At 36.9% G+C, this 21094-nt stretch overlaps 1 long non-coding RNA gene across 1 annotated transcript in view; it reads left to right on the top strand.

The window, feature by feature from the left end:
* LOC113269942 (uncharacterized) overlaps positions 1-12769 on the top strand; it is a 73819-nt gene extending 61050 nt beyond the window's left edge. The window contains exon 3 of the long non-coding RNA XR_007187940.2: positions 3763-12769. This is a non-coding gene — a long non-coding RNA (uncharacterized LOC113269942). The remainder of the gene's footprint in view (positions 1-3762) is intronic.
* Positions 12770-21094: the final 8325 nt, after the last annotated feature.

Genomic DNA, 21094 nt, shown 5'->3' with positions numbered 1-21094 from the left:
ACCGGGTGCATTGTCAGTGAGCAGTCATATTTTGAAAGGAATCTTCTGAGCAGTAGGTCTCAACAGTGTGCTTAGACTATTCAGTAAACCATGTTGGAAACAGATGTGCTGTCATTCAGGCTTTTTTCCAATTATAGAGCACAGGCAGAGTAAATCTAGCACAATTCTTAAAGTCCCTAGGATTTTCACAATGATAATTGAGCATTGGCTTCAACCTAGCTACTTTAGCTCCTAACAAGAGAGTCTGTCCTTTGAAGCTTTGAAGGCAAGCATTGACTTCTCTTCTCTAGTTATGGAATTCCTAGATGACATCCTTCAATAGGCAACTATTTCATCTACATTAAAAGTCTGTTGTTTAGCTTAGCCACCTTCATTAATTATCTGAGCTAGATCTTCTGGATAACTTGCCGCAGCTTCTACAGCAGCACATGCTGCTTCACCTTGCACTTTGATGTTATAGGGATGGCTTATTTCCTTAAACCTCATGAACCGGCCTCTGCTAGCTTCAGACTTTTCTTCTGCAGCTTCTTGCCTCTCTCAGCCTTCAGAGAATTGAAGATCGTTAGGTCCTTGCTCTGGATTAGGCTTTGGTTTAACGGAATGTTATATGGGTGGCTTGATCTTCCATCCACATCGCTTGCATCAACAATAAGGCTGTTTTGCTTTCTTATCATTTGTGTGAAGACTTTTAATTTCCTTTAAGAATTTTTTCTTTGCATTTACAACTTGGCCCTTTTGCACGAGAGGCCTTGCTTTTTGGCCTATCTCGGCTTTCAGCACGCCTTCCTTACTAAGCTACTCATTCCTGGCTTTTGATTTAAAGTGAGAGAAGTGTGACCCTTCCCATCACTTGAACACTTATGGGTCACCGTAGGGTTATTAATTAGCGTAATTTCAGTATTGTTATGTCTCGGAATAGGGAGGCCCAGGGAGAGGGAAAGACAAGGGAACAGCATAGGTGGAGCAGTAAGAACACACACAACATTTATCTATTAAGTTTGCTGTCTACCCGGGCACAGTTTGGTGGTGCCCCAGAGTAACTACAGTAGTAATATAAACTGATCACAGATCACCCTAACGAATAAAATAATGATAAAAGTGTTTGAAATATTTTGAGAATTACCAAATGTGACATAGACACATGAAGTGAGCAAATGTTGGAAAAATGGCAGATAGACTTTTTTGACTCAGCTTCCCCTTGTAAAAAACACAGTATCTGTGAAGTGCAATTAAGCGAAGCAAAATAAAACGAGGCATGCGTGTAATTTCCTGTTTATTTCCTTTGACCACCGTTGTATTATTGCTTTTATTTCTATTAATGTCATGTTGCAGATGCTTCCCCCAGTCTTTTTATTGAATATAAACCTTTTAAAAAATAAATATATAGAAGCCTTTGATTCTTCTTAGTCCAATCTGTTGAGCTTTTACAGATTCTGTTTTTCTTTGATTTCCTATAGAAGTGGCTGTACTTACTTTGAGATGATATTACATGTATTCCTTTTGTTCTTTTTATGGTTTCACTTATTACAATTACCTCTAGAATCCATCAGGATTTATTTTTGGATTTGGTTTGTCATGCAGGAATCTGACTTTATTTTTTCCAAAAAGCTAATTGTCACATTATTTATTGAAAAATCTAGTGTGGTGTACTTTATTTATTTATTTATTTATTTATTTATTTATTTTTAAATAATTTTTTAAATTATGTTAGTCACCATATAGTACATCCCTGGTTTTTGTAGTGTGGTGTACTTTAAAATGACTGTAGGACGATAATATTTTTCTTTACAGAACTAATACATGCTTATTGTAAAATGAATGAAGATAAAATGAGTGTCGAGTAAACATATAGTAAACATGTGAGTAGTAGGGTATAGGTCAGATAGACCTGAATTTGTACCTGGGCTCCTCAACTTGCTTGCTGTATGGCCTTGAACAAGTTACCTAACCTCAATGATTCCCACTTCTTTATCTGTAAAGGGTAAGTAACAATACCTAACCCCAGATGGTTGATGTGAGCATGAAATGAGATAATATGTGGAAAGTGTGTTATCTAGAGTATGTTATAAATATAAATAAATATAATTATGACAAATGAAAAGTCTCCCCAACCTTCCATGTCTTCCAACGTATGATGTAGTCTGTAGAATTCTTACATGAATAAGGTGTATTGTTGTTTGTCTTTCTTAGTTGTCTGTAATTACATTGATTCAGATGTCATCAATCTGAATGGGAGTTGTCATTAATTCTTTGTTAGTCCAGTGGTTTTGAGTTAGAGTTGAGTAACCTGTGTTAAAATTACCTGGGAGTTTAGTCAACTACAGGAGCCTAGGCCCCATGCTTGGGAGTTCTGATTCAGTTAATGTAGGCTGGGCCTGAGTCTGTCATTTGAAAAAAAGTTCTTGAGTGAGTTGTGAATCTGGTTTGTAACCTTAGTTAAAAACTGACTGGTAAGACAACATGATTTTGGTTTGTGGGATGTTATCAAATTGGTGGGAAGGGAAACAGATATAGGAAACGGCATAATTTTCAAATTGAAGACTTACCCAAGGTGTTGAGACTTTTGGTTTCAGGTTTATTACTGACTAAACAGGTGACCTGGGTTAATCAAGAATCTTTGTTTACTTGTTAATACTTTGATTTGTCTGCAAGTGGTATTTGTGGAACATCTTTGGACTTAGAAATGTGCTCTTGAGCCCAAAAAATACTTGTTTTTCTCTTTCTAAAAGCCCTGTAATAAGGGTGGCTTAACAGTGGTTCTCTGTGATTGTATCTTAATCTTGACTTGCAACTCAGTAGGTCAGAGTACAGTTTTTCTTACCTGATTTTGGTTTTTAATTGGTGACAACTTTCTATTTCCCTTATTTTATATCCAGATTGAGTTTATCCAGTAAATAAGCTACTGTGGTTGTTGTATTTTGAAGAACACATGGCCCCAAAACCTGTTAGAACTGATACATGCATTCAGTAAAGTTGCAGGATACAAGAACAATGTACAGAAATCTGTTGCATTTCTATACACCAATAATGAAGCAGCAGAAAGAGAAATTAAGGAATCAATCATATTTACAGTTGCACCAAAACCAGTAAGATACCCAAGAATAAACCTAACCAAACAGGGGAAAGACCTATACTCTGAAAGCTATAAAACACTGATAAAAGAAATTGAAGATGACACAAAGAAATGGGAAAACATTCCATGCTCGTGGATTAGAAGAACAAATATTGTTAAAATGTCTATTCTACCCAAAGCAGTCTACACATTTAATGCAATCCCTATAAGAATACCACCAGCATTTTTCACAGAGTTAGAACAAATAATCCTAAAATTTGTATGGAACCCCAAAAGACCCTGAATAGCCAAAGCAACCTTGAAAAAGCAAAGCAAAGCTGGAGGCATCACAATTCTGAACTTCAAGTTATATTACAAAGCTGTAGTGATCAAAACACTGTGGTACTGGCAGAAAACTAGACACATAGATCAGTGGAACAGAATAGAAAACCCAGAAATGAACCCACATATATATGGTGAATTCATCTTCAACAGAGCAGGAATAACTATTCAGTGGGGGAAAAAAAACAGTTTCTTGAACAAATGGTGTTGGGAAAACTGGACAGCTACACGCAAAAGAGTGAAACTGGACCACTGGCTTACACCAAACAGAAAAACTTCAAGATGTATTAAGGACCTAAATGTGAGACTTGAAACCATAAAAATCCTAGAGGAGAATACAGGCAGTAACCTCTTTGACGTTTTTCTAGATATGTCTCCTGAGGCAAGGGAAACAGAAGAAAAAATAAGCTATTCGGACTACATCAAAATAAAAAGCTTCTACAAGCAAAAGAAACAATCAGCAAAACTAAAAGGCAACCTGTGGAATGGGAGAAGATATTTGCAATTGACATATCTGGTACAGGGTTAGTATCTAAAATCTGTAAAGAACTTTGAAACTCAACATTCAAAAAACAATCCAGTTAAGAAATGGGCAGAAGACATGAATAGACATTTTTCCAAAGAAGACATACAGATGGCTAACACACATGAAAAGATGCTCAACATCACTCATCATCAGGGAAATACAAATCAAAATTACAAGAAGATATCACCTCACACCCGTCAGAATGGCTAGAATTAACACAGGAAACAACAGATGTTGGCGAGGATGCTGAAAGGGGAACCCTCTTGCAGTGTTGGTGGGAATGCAAGCTGGTACAGCCACTCTGGAAAACAGTATGGAGGTTCCTGAAAAAATTAAAAATAGAACTACCCTACGATCCAGCAATTGCACTACTAGGTATTTACCCAAAGAATACAAAAGCACTAGTTCAAAGGGATACATGCATCCTGGTGTTTATAGATAGCAGCATTATCTGCAATAGCCAAATTACAGACCCAAGTGTCAGTCAAGTGTCTATCGACTGATGAATGGATAGAGAAGAGGTGGTATGTGTACACACACACACACACACACACACACACAATGGAATATTGCTCAGCCATAAAAAAAGAATAAAATCTTGCCTTTTTAATACCTGAGAGTATTATGCTAAGCGAGATAAGTGAGAGAAAGACAAATACTATGCGTATGATTTCACTCACATATGGAATTTAAGAAACAAAACAAGCGAAGGGAAACAGAGAGGCAAACTGAGAAACAGACTCTTAAGTATAGAGAACAGACTGATGGTTACCAGAGGGGAGGTGGGTGAGGGGATGGGTGAAATAGGTGATGGGAATTAAGGAGTGCACTTGTGATGAGCACTGGGTGTTGTATGCGAGTGTTGAATTGCTGCATTGTACACGTGAAACTAATGCACTATGTTAACTAACTGGAATTTAAATAAAAGCTTAAAAAATAATCCTAGTGGGAAAAAAACAACACATGGTCTCTATCTCCTTTAACTTGTGAAGTACCCGTGTGCAGTTCTTACCGGTCACGCTTTATCAACAGCTAGCTTCTCTGGAAAGTGCCTTTTGTTATTTTGAACAATGTAAGAGAGTAGTCAGACTCTTAACAGTAGTGCTAGTATTGGGGAATTGTTTTAGTGCTTATTAACATACTTCCTGATTTTCGAACTAGGTACTGCCTTGCCATAACAGGCTGTTTGTCATGCCTGTGTTTGGTAGGAAATCAGGAAATGATGTTCTTTTGGGTCGTTAGTATTTAAAAGCAAAACAAAGCCTCTGAAATACTGCTTTCAACAACCTTGCTGAAATGATTTCCTGTACAGAGAATTATGTTTACCTAATTTGAAGGGCTTGTGGCAATAACAGCAGCAACATACAAACAATTCTGTAAAATCTGCACCTGGGTTGTAATGAAATTCTGCTTCCTTGATGGGCCAATTTGTCTTATATGAAAAAAAAAGTAGTACTACATGCACCAGATACACAGGTAAGTCATAGGTACACCGGCAGATATTTGCTCTAAGTATATTATTGTCTTTTTTTTTTTTTTTTAGCAGAACATACTTTATTTTCTTTTAAAAAATTTTTTAATTTAAATTCAGTTTAGTTAACATACTAGTGTATTATTAGTTTCTGGAATAGAGCGGTTAAATACTTCAAATATGAATATAGTGTTAGCTTTAGTTCTGAAGTAGTATTACTGTGTTGTAATTATAATTATTATCCACGGTTACAGTGAAGCAATAGTAATATGGATAATTTTAAAATAATTTATGCATGATATGCATGTGCCGTGTGTTCCTTAATATCACAGGAGTTCACATAATGGTTAAGGGATTAAGAGTGTGGACAGCTCTAAAATCAACCACCAAATCAAAGCAGGTCTAAGAGTTTAAATTTGAAGCCAAGTTTTATTAGTATGGATGATCTTCGGCAAATTACCTAACCTCTGTGCTTTGGTTTCCTCATGCGAGAATTGTAGTAGTATGTATTTCATAGGATTGTTGTGAAGATTACGTGTATTAAGGAATATAATAAGTTTAACTGGGTACAGAGTAAACATTCAATAAATGTTAGCTATTATAATTATTGACAATTTTAAAGTCAGTGGAAAGTTTCATTTGGGAACATCTGGTAAGTGTTGAGTTTTTCTACTTCCTGCCCCATTCTCTCTTCATACCTTTCAGATATGATATATGATGGCAACCCAAATGGAACCAGCCATTCTCTTCTTTCCTCCCTTCTGCTTTTTTTCCTCTTCCATTGAGTGTTTTACTTTAGTTCAGTTTTGCTGGTTTTTTTCCTGATGTGAAGAAAATTATACAAGTTTATTGAAAGGCATAAAAGAAGACCTGAATAAACAGAGATATCCCAGATCCATGATAGGGAGTTTTAGTATCAGAGTGTTTTTGTTTTAAAAGAAGAAAAGTCCAGTCAATAGGATGGTTTTGTATTATCAAACTCTTGAAAGCCAAGTCCTAATCCCAGGTAATGTTCCTGCTGATAGTTTGCCAGTTGTGATAAGGAATGTTAGAAGAGAATACCACTGCAAAGAAAAGGCAATAATAGAGGTCATTGGTATGTTGAGGTATAGGGGTGAGAAGATGAGAGAGGAGTACGAATGCATGAAGAATTCTGAATCAGAACTGCAAACCTCAACTTCTCAGCTCACCTTTTGGATTTTCAGTTTCTTTTGTTGTTTTGTTTTGTTTTTAAAAGACTTATTTATTTTAGAAAGAGAGAAGGAACATGAGCAGAGAGGGAGAGGGAAAGACGGAATCCTCAAGCAGACTCCCTGCTGAGCGCGGAGCCTGATGCATGGTTCCATCCTGGGACCCTGAGATCATGACCTGAGCTGTAATCAAGAGATGGATGCTTAACTGAGCCACCCATGCACCCTACCTCTTGGACTTTTGAATTGAGTTATTTATACCACTTCTGCTTTCCAGGAATATAGCTTGTTTCAAGCCCTGGAGTGAGTGGCTAGCAGATGAAGAATTCTACTTTGCATTTACCAGCAAAATTTTTTGATTAGGGAAAGAGTAGAAAGTAGGGCATCAGCCATGATCTGAATCTCTATGTACAAGTATTTAGAATTTTTTTTCTCTGAATCTCTATGTACAAGTATTTAGAATTTTTTTTCTCTCTTTGCTGGGAGAAGAAGCTTACCACTGTAACCTCCTTGTAATCATAGATGTACTCTTACTGCCATTGGAACATTAAGGTGTGGATGTCTCTGTTGCTGACTATGGAAAAGAGATATCAGGAGGAGATGAAGTTTAGAGAGGTAAATTTGAGTCATCCAGTTAGGAGGGCTAATTGAAGCTAATTGTCTAGGTCTAGTAAGTGAAGACTGAGAGAAGAGGACAAAGGAGGAACTGGTAGAGAACCACTGTCTTAAAAGCGGTGAAAGGAGTCAGAGAAAGAGCCGTTGGGGTGGAGAACCAAGAGAGCAGATGGTTAAAAAAAACATCAAATACAAATTAACTTAGTATGAGATAAGGTGTGTGTGTGTGTGTGTGTGTGTGTGTGTGTGTGTGTGTGAATGACAGAACATTTTGATAGGAGAAATCAAGGAAGGTGTGAATAAATGGAGAGGATTTTCATGCTTCTGGGTAAGATTAACTATATGAAAATAATACTTCCCTACTTAAATGCAACATAATTTAGGTTTTTTTATTTATTAATTTTTTTCACTATGTTTTTTTTTTTTTTAAAGATTTTATTTATTTATTTGACACAGAGAGACAGCCAACGAGAGAGGGAACACAAGCAGGAGGAGTAGGAGAGGAAGAAGCAGGCTCCCAGCAGAGGAGCCTGATGCGGGGCTCGATCCCATAACGCCGGGATCACGCCCCGAGCTGAAGGCAGACGCTTAATGACTGAGCCACCCAGGCGCCCCTCACTAATGTTTTCTTAAGTAGTTTTGTGCCTATATTCATGAGAGCTATTTCTCTGTAGCTTTCTTTTTTTTGCTGCTGTTTTTGTCTGGTTTTGGTATCAGGGAAATGCTAGGTTTATAAAATGAACTAGGAAGTGTTTACTGTGGTAGAGATTGTGTCATCTGGGGCTGGAGAGTTCTCTTCTGGGAGTTTTAAAATTACAAAGTTGATTTATTTAATAATTACAGAATTAATTATTTCATATTGGATAAGTTGTGGTAGTTTGTGTTTTTTAAGGAATTGTTCTGTTTCATCTAAGTCAAATTTATGTGTGTAGAGTTTTTCAGTCTTATTACATTTTTTGATGTTTGCAGGGACTATAGTGATATTCCCTGTTTCATTCTCGACATTGGTAATTTGTGTCTTTTCTTTTTTTTGTTAGTCTTTTTTTTTTTATTAAGATTTTATTTATTTGAGAATGAGAGAGAGAGAGTGAGCGAGCACGAGCAGGGTGGAGGGCAGAGGGAAAAGCAGGCTCCCCACTGAGCAAGAACCCGATGCCAGACTTGGTAACAGGACCTTGGGATCATGACCTGAGCTGAAGGCAGATGCTTAACTGACTGAGCTACCCAGATGCCCCCTCACTTTTTGTCAATCTTGAAGGTTTGTCAAAACTCTTGACAAACCTCTTTTATTGATATTTCATTTTTGTTTTTCTGTTTTTTTTGGTTTTGTTTTGTTTCTACTGATTTTTGCTCTTTATTTCTTCTTACCTTGTGTTTATTTTGTCCTTTTCCTAGGTTCTTGAAGTAGGAACCTAGGTTATTGATTTGAGATTTTCCCTCTTTTCTAATGTAGGCTCTCCATGCATAAATTTTCTTCTCACCACTGCTTTAGCTATGTCCCACAGATATTTTTCATGTATAATATGTTCTTGAATCCCCACAGTAACCCTGGAGGTAGGTAGGGATTTTCAACATCACTTTAAGGTGGAAATTGTGTAACATTCCTAAATTATGAAAGTGTGTGGACTCCTGAGCAAGTCCAGGTGGCCTTCAAACCTCCTCCTGGCTATGAAATTCTCTTTTTATTTTACAATATTTTATTTTCCTTAAACCAAGACTATCTAGGCTATAAATCTTAAACTTGAAGGAGAATGAATATGTAAATTAAGACTTGCAACTAGTATCATCTATTTATTGAACAGTGATCAGGTACCTGAACTTTGTAGTGTTCTGTAGAGGGGATTTCAAAAGTGGCGAGAAAAAGAGTTTCTTTTAAAATTTAAAAAACTCTAAGGAGTTTTAATCCAGCTGGTGAGAAATAAATTACTTAAACTAATGAACAGTTGATTAAGTCCTGAATCCACTGATACTGAATACAGTGGGTGTTTAGAGAGTTGAGTAATCTAGTGGAGTTGGAGAAACCTTTATGAAAGAGGTAAGTCTTTAAAAATGGTCCCAAAGAATAAGTGCATATGTGGAAAAGTGGAGGAATGCCAATCCAAGTGTCTTTCGGTGTGGCTGTTGGGGAGGAGAAATGGAGAAGATTGGACAAAGAGCACAACTTGAACCAGCTCATTCTTTGCATCGGGGTAGTGCTTGAAAGAGTCATGATTTGAAACATTTTATGTGTTTGTAAGTGTGGCTATTCAGTCGTAGAGAAAAGACTGGAAGAGGTCTCTGGTTTTGGCAAAATAGCCAACTAGATAAATAGAAACCCCCCACTGCTATAAAATGTATATTGTGCTCTCAAGAAAAAAAAAAAGTAAAAGTATGGTGGGAGCAGGGAAGTTTGGGGATTGAAAAAGCATGGGATGCAATTTGATGCTATAGCCCCTTAGAATGTTTGCTAGTCTTAGTAACTTGTGTTTTAGTTTCCATAGAGATAAGAGAAAAACCCTCAGGCCTGTGAGTGTTAGAATTGAGACACCAGATAAGAGTATAGATATTCAAAGGTCTGAACATTCACTAAAGGAGTAGACAGACTAGACAAAATCTGCCTGTGAGCACACAGAGATGTTTCTGTTAGCCTGGATCCTGGATTCATTGGGGAAGGGAATATCTGCAGAACTCAAGACCATGACTTTCCCTTCTTACAGGTATTATGTTCAAATTTTGCAGTACTTGTGGGATCTGGGAGAATCTCCAGCTTGAAAGTTGACATTAAAAAAATGGTTTAAGGCTGATAATATGACAGAAGTATCTGGAAAACAGAAACTGTTCTAGAGGGACATATCCTCAACCCAGAACACATGTATTTCCCAGAATAAAGCACTACCAAAAATGAACTCAGTATAGAGTTATAAAGCATGCGAGTAAACAATCTGTTATTCTATTAATCTATAAGCAAGAATTAGCAGATAGAACAAACTAAACACATGAAGAAAAGAAATAGAAAACATGAGAAAGAATAGGTGCTATCATAAACAAAGGCATATTAAAAACAAAGGAGCCAGTAGAACTTCTGGAAATGTAAAATAGTCATTGAAATTAAAATCCAGTGGGTAAAAAAAAAACAAACAAAACCAAAACAACAAAACAGAATCCAATGGGTAGGATAAACAGCTGCTTAGATAAAGAAGAGAGAATTAATGAACTAGATCTGGATTTGACAAACTATAGCTTATTGGGTGAATCTGGGTTTTGGCTTGTTTTTGTACAGCCTGCATGGTAAGAATGTTTTTTCAGTTTTAAAGGATTGTTTTTTTTTTTTTTTAAAAGGAGACAAAATATTCTATCTATATAGACTGTATATGGCTCCTAAAGCCTAATATATTTAGTTTGTGGCTCTTTACCAAAAAAATTTCCTGACCCTTAAACTGGATAGATCTGAGGAAATTTCCAGAAGGTAGCATAAAGGACAAAGAGAAAATATAAAAGAGAGGCTTAAAGACATGGAGAATGGAATGAAGAAGTCTACCTTGTATCTAGTCATCTAATAGGAGTTCAAGAAGGAGAGAATGAGGGACAGGCAAAATTCAAAGAGATGATGGCTGATAATTTTCTAGATTAATGAAAGACATGAATCTTAAGAATCAATGTTTAATGAATGCTGAGTGTCCCTCCCCCTACTGCCCCGTTGTATATGTAGATACATACAGAACTCCACAGGTGAAAAGATCTTAAATATAACCAGAATGAAAAGTCAGATTATTGATAAGGTAAAACCATTAGATTGACATTTCACTTCTCAGCAGAAGTGATGGAATCCAGAGGATTCTTCACCTTTGGTGGAAAAGAATTGTGAGCCTAGAATTGTATATCCAGCTAGATTGTCATCATGGTTTAGGGTAAAATAAACTGATTTCACATAAAACAGTTTACCACCAACAGTCTCACTGAGAGGAACTACTTAAGGAAAAAGAAAACCAGAGGAAAGGAATGAATGCAAAAAGGAATGGAATTTTGAGTAAGGAAACTGGTAAATACATGGGTGAATCTAAACACATGTGAATTCTAATAACAAGGCTAAAAACAATAAAATGGCAGCCAGTAGTGATGAAAAAGTCAGGAGGTAGGTCAGCATAGGTGAAGATCTTTTATTAATTGAGAAGAGGGAGGAAATATGGAGGAAATATAGAGATTGTTAAACTTTTGACTTAAGTCAAGAATGCATGTTACATTTTAAGAGTAACCTCTGAAGAAGATAAATTGTATAATTTACAGACTGGTAGAGGGGTTTAAAAAAAGGAATAAAAACCTTTTCAACTACTAGAAGACAGGAAAGGGGTGAGGAGCATAGACAAATATAACACAGATTAAGATTGTTATAAGTAAATCTTAATGTATCACAGTAAGCTTAACTGGCAAACACTAGTTTAGAGACAAAGATTGTTATGTTGGAGTTTTATTTAAGAAACGAAATCTTGTTCTCAAATGTTTACAAGAGGTACCTGAAACACATGGATAAGAAAGTTTGCTAGAAAAAGAATGGAAAAAGTTAAGCTAGGCAAATATTTACTAAGACCTCAGTGTCTGAAAAGGTGGAAACGACCCACGTGTCCATCAACAGATGAATGGATGAACAAAATGGGTGTATATACATACAATGGAATATTGTTCAGCCATAAAAAGGAATGAAGTTCTGAGACATGCTACTACCTAGGCAAGCCTTGAAACATTATGCTAAGTAAAATAAGCCATGCACTTAAGGACAGATATTGTATGATTCTACTTATATGAATATCTAGAATAGGCAAGTTCATAGAGACAGAAAGTAAATTAGAGGTTACCAGGGACTGGGAGGAGAGGGAAAGAGAGAGTTACTGCTTAATAGTTACAAGAATTTCTGTTTGACATGGACAGCACTGGAGGAGATAATGCTAAGTGAAATAAATCAAGCAGAGAAAGACAACTATCATATGATTTCTCTCATCTATGGAACATAAGAACTAGGATGATCGGTAGGGGAAGAAAGGGATAAAGAAAGAGGGGGTAATCAGAAGGGGGAATGAAACATGAGAGACTATGGACTATGAGAAACAAACTGAGGACTTCAGAGGGGAGGGGGGTGGGGGAATGGGATAGACCGGTGATGGGTAGTAAGGAGGGCACGTATTGCATGGTGCACTGGGTGTTATACACAACTAATGAATCATCGAGCCTTACATCGGAAACCGGGGATGTACTGTATGGTGACTAACATAATATAATAAAAAATCATTTAAAAAAAAAAAAAAAGAATTTCTGTTTGGGGTCATGAAAAAGTTTTGGAAATACATAGTGATGATGGTTGCACAGCATTGTGAATGTAATTAATGCTGCTGAATGATACACTTAAAAATTATTTAGATGGCAAATTTTATGTCTTATGTACTTTACCACACAGTAAGAAATTATAAGATTGCAAAGAAACAAATATGACGCATGATTAAGAGAGGAAAAATAATCAATACAATCAAATCCACAGGTGCCCCAGTTGTTGCAAGTAGCAGATAATGAACTTAATTTTTATAAATATGTCAAATAATGGAAAAGATGGAAAAAAGTGAATAGATGGGGAACTTCAGTAGAGAAATAGAATCTCTAAAAAAGGGCCTAATGAACATTCTAGAATGGAAAAATAAAATACCTAAAATTAAGAATTTATTGGATGAGGAGTGCCTGGGTAGCTCCATCAGTTAAGCATCGGCCTTCAGCTCAGCTTCTCCCTCTCCCTCTGCCCCTCGCCCCACTCGTGCTCTCTCTCTTGCTTGCTCTCTCTCAAATAAAATCTTAAAAAGAAGGATTTATTGGATGAAATTAATGATAGACTACATATAGCAGAAGAATGGTTTGGTGAATTCAAAGGTCAATTGAAATTATTTAAGCGGAAGCACTATTAGATGAAATAAAAAATATTGATTTAGAGTAAAATAGGATAAATTGATGGAGAGTGTGAGATTAGGCATTATGGTTTGTTATGGTCCTGTACTAGAGTGAAGACAGTAGGGATAAATGCAAACATTATTATTATAAATTGTTATTGGTGTTATAAACATTGTTACCATAATTATTATAAGAAAGAATGGATATAGTTTGGTGGGAGGTCAGATACGGATGTAAGCAGTCGGGGGAATTAAAAATAACTCTGAGGGGCACCTGGGTGGCACAGTTGTTTAAGCGTCTGACTCTTGGTTTCAGCTCAGGTTGTGATCTCAGAGTCATGAGATCGAGCCCTACATCAGGCTCCATGCTCAGTGCAGAGTCTGCTTGAGATTCTCTCTCCCTCTGCCCCCCACTCGTGCTCTCTCTCTCTCTCAAATCTTTTTAAAAAATAAAAATAATTGTAAGACCTGTGGCTAGTAAATAGCCTATTATATGTCAGATATTGTGCAGGTTATTTTTTTATTTACTATTTCTAATTCTCACAACAATCCTTAGCATGACTGTTATTTTTTTAGTGATGAGGAATTGTGGCTCAGAATGGTTAAGTGACCATCTAATAGCTTACAAAGCTGGGATTTGATCCAGGTCTGGCTAGCCCTGAGTTCTATACTCTTCCCTATATATCTCATTGTTTCTAGTTGGTAAGACTGGGAGAATGTAGTATCATGGGCAGAACTGAAAGTTATTGGAAGGATGAAATATTTGGAATTATGACGGTGATAGGAGTGTAGTCTAGTCTAGTGATAGTTTCCTAGGAGAGGTATCCTTTAGGGAGTTGGAAATGTTGGTCTACTAGTGCAGAGCAGAAAGGCTAGGGTTGGAGTAATAGCTCTGGGGGTTGAAGCCATTTAAGTGGATGGATTCATTACCAGGTTATGTTGAAAACTTTAGGGGATAATTTTCCATGCGAGGATGGAGAAATACGGGGTGCTAACAAAGCAGAAAGGAAGAACAAGTCAGGGTAATAGGTAGAATACCAGGAAGTACGGTTTCATGGGAAATCAAGTAGAAAGTAGAATGAGAAAATGATCGGTGATATAATTCATTTATTTAAGAGATATTTATTGAGTACTTATAGTGTGCCAGACCCTCTGCTGGGTACTGGTGATATGGCAGCGATCCAAGCAAATGAGATTCCTCTCCTCAAGAATTAAATGAAAGATATTATGAATGAAATCAATAGATCAATGCCAGAAAGTGTCAGGGGGTAAGAAACTACTTTAAATAGGAATAGCAAGAAAGTTAAGAACTCAAGGGTGAGAGTCAGCCAGAGAAACCCTGGGGAAGAGCCTTTAAGACTAAAAGAATGGCAGGTGTAAAAGTTCTGAGGCAGTAAAGAGCTTGGTGTAGTTAAGGAACTGAAAGGAGGCCAGTGTAGCTAACGTTGAGGAAGGAAGTGGAACAGTGATAGCAAATGAGATTAGATCGCTGGTCAGGATCTAGTTATGAAGAGCCTGGGAGTACAATGCGAAGCCACTGAAAATTTTTGAGGGGAGAGACATGTTCTAATTCATGTTTGTTTGTTTAATGTGTAAATGACATATAGCCCATTGGTTTCGGGGGTACATCACAGTGATTTGATATTTTTATATATCGTGAAGTGATCCCCACAATACATCTGATTGTATCTGTCACCATACAAAGTTATTACAATATTATCGATTATATTCCCAATGCTGTACATTATAATCCCATGACTTATTTATTTTGTTACTGGAAATTTGTACATCTTAATACCCTTTACCTATTCTGCCCACCCCTACCCCGACCCAGGCCCCCTCTGGTAATTAGCAGTTTGTTTCTTGTATCTGTGAGTCTGTTTCTCTTTTATTTATGTTGTTTTTTAGATTACGTACATGTGAAATCATACAGTATTTGTCTTTCTGGGTCTGACTTATTTCACTTAGCATTATACTCTCTAGGTCCATCCATGTTGTCTCAGGTGGCAAGATTTCATTCTTTATGGAGTGATACTCCATTGTATATATATACACCACATCTTTATCCATTTATCTGTTGATGGACACTTTGATTGCTTCCATAATCTCGTCTATTGTGAAAATGCTACAGTGAACATGGAAGTGTGTATATCTCTTCAAACTGCTGTTTTTGTTTTCTTTGCATAAATACACAGAAGTGGAATTGCTGGATGGTATGTTCTATTTTAATTTTTTTGAGGAACTTCCATGCTGTTTTCCATTATGGCTGCACCACTTTACCTTCTCACGATGTACTCTTTTCTTCACATCCTCACCAACACTTGTGATTTTTTGTCTTTTTTGATAATACACGATCTGATAGGTATGAGGTGATATCTCATTGTGATTTTGATTTGCATTTCCCTGATGATTAATGATGTTGAGCATCTTTTCATGTCCCTTTTGGGCATCTGTATGTCTTCTTTGGAAAAATGGCTATTCAAGTCCTCTGTCCATTTTTTAATCAGGTTGTTTGGTTCTTTGATATTAAATTTTATAAATTATTTGTGTATTTTGGTATTAACACCTTATCAGATGTATGATTTGCAAATATCTTCTCCCATTTTCTAATTGCCTTTTCATTTTGTTGATGGTTTCCTTTGCTGTGCAAAAGCTTTTTGGTTGGATATAATCTCATTTGTTTATTTTAGTTTTGCTTGCCCTTGCTGAGGAGACTGATCCAAAAATATTGCTTAGACTGATGTCAGATAGCTTACTACCTGTATTTCCTTCTAGGAGTTTTATGGTTTCAGATCTTACATTTATGGATCTTTAATCCATTTTGAATTTATTTTTGTGTATGGTGTAAGATAAGGATCCAGTTTCATTCTTTTGTATGTGACTGTCCAGAGTACATGCCTTTTACCTTCTTGGTGAAATTTATTCCTAGGTATTTTATTCTTTCTTTTTTTCCAAGAAGCTTACTGAAATATTTATTCATAGTCCCACTGTTTTAAATGTATATTTATGGACTGTCCAAAAGCAATAGTTTTAGTACCCCTCAGACTTCTGGAAATTTTAAATGATCCAAGAAGCTCTTGTGAAGATCAAGTTTTCAGATTTTTTTCTGGGGACATCCTTAGGTCACCTTTTGTGCTCCCAGGAAGCATTCGTTTAGCAGCAGTCTGTGTTTCAAGCATCCATCTTCACCTGCAAAGTTGATAATAATTTGATTTTTGCAAAGTTTTACAACTTGGAACAGTTATCAAGATCTAAACCTTAAATGCACTTTACTTTGTACGTTGACTTGATTTCACGCTGTGAAAGGGCAGGCACACATGGCAGTTATACAGTGAGGCCTCTCTTTCATATGGTAGAAATCTCTGCTTACATTAAAAACTCCCTGGCATACAGCTGATGACCAGTAAACTAAAATGCGTTCAAACCAATCTCCGTATATCCTGGCATGGGATCGCAGACTGGGGAGCCTCTTGGGGCCTCTTGGGGTCCCATGGACATCATGGCCTAGGCCAGGCTGCTGCCTCCCACACATTCAGGTCAAGGGATCCTCAGACCCATCCCAGCTACAGCCACACACCCCTGCCCTCGTGTCCTGCCTGGTGCCCAAGAGGCTGTGTATCCCGAACCACTTACCATTCTGGAACCCCCAACACAGCACATCAGCAGAGAGCAGAGGCAAGAATAAAAGTGACATTTTATTCTTTTTGATACAATTGTAAATGTGGATGTTTTCTTTATGTCTCTTTCTGATCACTCCTTATTACTGTATAGAAATGCTAATTTTTATGTTAATTTTGTATCCTGCTACTTCACTGCATTCATTTATTCTAGTGGTTTGCTGGTCAGGTCTTTAGAGTTTTCTAAATATAGTAATCACATCATCTGCAAATAGTATTTTACTTCTTCCTTTTCAATTTGAATGCCCTTTATTTCTTTTTCTTGCATGATTGTTATGGCTAGGACTTGCAATAATATGTTGAATGAGTGGCACAAGTAGACATCCTTGTCTTATTCTTGATCTTAGGAGGAAAAACTTTCAGCTTTTCACCATTGAGTGTGATGCTAGCTGTGGGTTTGTCATGTGTGGCCTTTGTTATGTTGAGGTGCCTTCCTTCTATGCCCACTTAGTTGAGAGTTTTTACCATAAATGGATGTTGAATTTTGTCATAGGCTTTTTCTGCATCTATTGAAATGATTATCTGATTTTTATCCTTTGTTTTCTTAATGTGGTGTATTATGTTGATTGATTTGTGGATGTTGAACCATTCTTGCATTCCTGGAATAAATACCACTTGATTGTGGTGTATGATCATTTCAATGTATTGTTGAATGCAGTTTGTTAATATCTTTTTAAAAAATTTTTATTTAAATTCAGTTAATTTAACATATAGTGTATTATTAGTTTCAGAGATAGAGTTCAGTGATTCTTCAGTTCTATATAACGTGCTCATTACATCATGTGCCCTCCTTAATACCCCTCACCCAGATACCCATCCCCCTACCCTCTCCCCTTCAGCAACCCTCAGTCTGTTTCCTGTAGTCGAGTCTCCTATGATTTGTCTCCCTCTCTGATTTCATCTTATTTTATTTTTCCCTCCCTTCCCCTATGATCCTCTGTTTTGTTTCTTAAATTCCACATATGAGTGAAGCCATATGATAATTGTCCTTCTCTGATTGAGTTATTTCACTTAGCATAATATCCTCTGGTTCCATCTATGTCACTGCAAATGGTAAGATTTCTTTCTTTCTTTTTTTGACGGCTGATTAATATTCCATTGTGTGTGTGTGTATACATGTATATGTATATACACATGTATATATATGGCATATATATGGCACATCTTCTTTATCCATTCATCTGTTGGTGGACATCTGGGCTCTTTCCATAGTTTGACTATTGTGGCCATTGCTGCTATAAACATTGGGGTGCAGGTGCCCCTTCGGATCACTACATTTGTATCTTTTGGTGAAATATCTAGTGGTATAATTGCCTGGTCACAGGGTAGTTGTATTTTTAACTTTTTGAGGAACCTCCATACTGTTTTCCAGAATGGCTGTACCAGCTTACATTCCCACCAGCAGTGTAAGAGGGTTCCCTTTTCTCCACCTCCTGGCCAACATTTGTTTCCTTTCTTGTTAATGTTAGCCATTCTAACTGGTGTGAGGTGGTATTGCATTGTGGTTTTGTATTTCCCTGATGATGAGTGATTTTGAGCATTTTTCTGTGTCTGTTGGCCATTTGTATGTCTTCGGAGAAATGTCTCTTCATGTCTTCTGCCCATTTCTTGACTGGATTATTTGTTTTTTGAGTGTTGGGTTTCATAAGTTCTTTATAGATTTTGGATACAAGCTCTTTATCTGATAAGACGTTTGCAAACATCTTCTCCCATTCTGTAGGTTGTCTTTTGGTTTTGTTGACTGTTTCCTTTGTTGTGCAAAAGCTTTTTATCTTGATGAAGTTCCAGTAGTTCATTTTTGTTTTTTTTCCCTTGCCTTTGGAGACGTGTCTAGCAAGAAGTTGCTGCAGCCGAGGTTACAGAGGTTGCTGCCTGTGTTCTCCTCTAGGATTTTGAGGTCTTTCATCCATTTTGAGTCTATTTTTGTGTATGCTGTAAAGATATGGTTCAGTTTCATTCTTCTGCATGTGACTGTTCATTTTTCCCAACACCATTTGTTGAAGAGACATTTTTCCGTTGGATATTCTTTTCTGCTTTGTCGAAGGTTAGTTGACCATAGAGTTGAAGGTCCATTTCTGGGTTCTCTGTTCTGTTCCATTGATCTATATGTCTGTTTTTGTGCCAGTACTGTATTGTCTTGATGATTACAGCTTTATAATATAGCTTGAAGTCTGGAATTCTGATGCCACAAGCTTTGGTTTTCTTTTTCAACATTCCTTTGGCTATTTGCGGTCTTTTCTGGTACTATACAAATCTTAGGATTATTTGTTCTTGCTCTGTAAAAATGTTGATGGTATTTTGATAGGGATTGCATTGAATGTGTAGATTGCTCTGGGTAGCGTAGACATTTTAATAATATTTGTTCTTCCAGTCCATGAGCATGGAATGTTTTTCCATTTCTTTGTGTCTTCTTCCATTTCTTTCATAAGTGTTCTATAGTTTTCAGAGTACAGATCCTTTGCCTCTTTGGTTAGGTTTATTCCTAGATATCTTATGGTTTTTGGTGCAATTGTAAGTGGGATTGATTCCTTAATTTCTCTTTCTTCAGTCTCATTGTCAGTCTGTAGAAATGCAACTGATTTCTGTGCATTGATTTTATATCCTGCCACTTTGCTGAATTCTTGTATGAGTTTTATCAATTTTGGGGTGGAGTCTTTTGGGTTTTCCATATAGAGTATCATGTCATTTGCAAAGAATGAGATTTGACTTCTTTACTGATCTGGATGCCTTTTATTTCTTTTTGTTGTCTGATTGCTGAGGCTAGGACTTCTAGTGCCCTGTTGAACAACAGTGGTGATAGTGGACATCTCTGCTGTGTTCCTGACCTTAGGGGAAAAGCTCTCAGTTTTTCCCCATTGAGAATGATACTCTCTGTGAGCTTTTTATATATGGCTTTTATGATATTGAGGTATGTTCCCTCTATCCCTACACTGTGGAGAGTTTTAATCAAGAAAGGGTGCTGTACTTTGCTGAATGTTTTTTCTGCATCTGTTGAGAGGATCATATGGTTCTTGTCATTTCTTTTATTAACATAGTGTGTCACATTGATTGATTTGCAAATGTTGAACCCCCCCTTGCAGCCCAAGAATAAATCCCACTTGGTCATGTGAGTAAGCTTTTAATGTACTGTTGGATCCTATTGGCTAGTATCTTGGTGAGAATTTTTGCATCCATGTTCTTCAGGGATATTGGTCTGTAATTCTCCTTTTTGGTGGGGTCTTTGGTTTTGGGGGCTATGCTGGCCTCATAGAATGACTTTGGAAGTTTTCCTTCCATTTCTATTTTTTGAAACAGCTTCAGAAGAATAGGTATTAATTCTTCTTTAAATGTTTGGTAGAATTCCCCCAGGAAACCATCTGGCCCTGGACTCTTGTTTGTGGGAGATTTTTGATTACTGCTTCAATTTGCTTGCTGGTTATGGGTCTGCTCAGGTTTTCTATTTCTTCCTGTTTCAGTTTTGGTAGTTTATACGTTTCTTGGAATGCATCTGTTTCTTCTAGATTGCCTAATTGGTTGGCATATGGTTGCTCGTAATATGATCATATAATTGTATTTCTTTGGTGTTGGTTGTGATCTCTCCGCTTTCATTCGTGATTTTATTTATTTGGGTCCTTTCTCTTTTCTTTTTGATAAGTTTATCAATCTTCCTAATTCTTTCAAAGAACCAGCTCCTCGTTTCATTCATCTGTTCTGTTCTTTTCAGTTCTATTTCATTGATTTCTGCTCTCTTCTTTATTATTTTTCTTCTGCTGGGTTTAGGCTTTATTTCCTGTTCTTTCTCTAGCTCCTTCAGGTGTAAGGTTAGGTTGTGTATTTGAGACCTTTCTTGTTTCTTGAGAAAGGCTTGTATTGCTATATACTTCTCTCTTAGGACTACCTTTGCTGCATCCCAAAGATTTTGAACAGTTGTGTTTTCATTTTCATTTGTTTCCATGAATTTTTTAAATTCTTTAATTTCCTGGTTGACTCATTCATTCTTTAGTAGGACACTGTATCCTCCATGTATTTGTGTTCCTTCCAAATTTTCTCTTGTGATTGAGTTCAGATTTTGTTTTTTGTTTTGTTTGTTTTTTTGAAAGAGAGAGTATGAACGGGGGAGCAGAGAGAGGGAGAAGCAGACTCCCCACCACTCAGGGAGCTTAATGCAGGGCTTGATCCCAGAACCCTGGGATCATGACCTGAGCCAAAGGCAGCCGCTTAACCAACTGAGCCACCCAGGCACCCCGAGTTCAAGTTTTAGAGCATTGTGGTCTGAAAATATGTTGGGAAAAATCCCAATCACTTAGTACTCGTTGAGACCTGATTTCCGACCCAGTAT

Source organism: Ursus arctos, unplaced genomic scaffold, assembly GCF_023065955.2.
Source record: "Ursus arctos isolate Adak ecotype North America unplaced genomic scaffold, UrsArc2.0 scaffold_11, whole genome shotgun sequence".
Taxonomy (NCBI): domain Eukaryota; kingdom Metazoa; phylum Chordata; class Mammalia; order Carnivora; family Ursidae; genus Ursus; species Ursus arctos.
The sequence above is the reverse complement of the archived record's forward strand: the minus strand, read 5'-3'. Positions and strand labels throughout refer to the sequence as shown.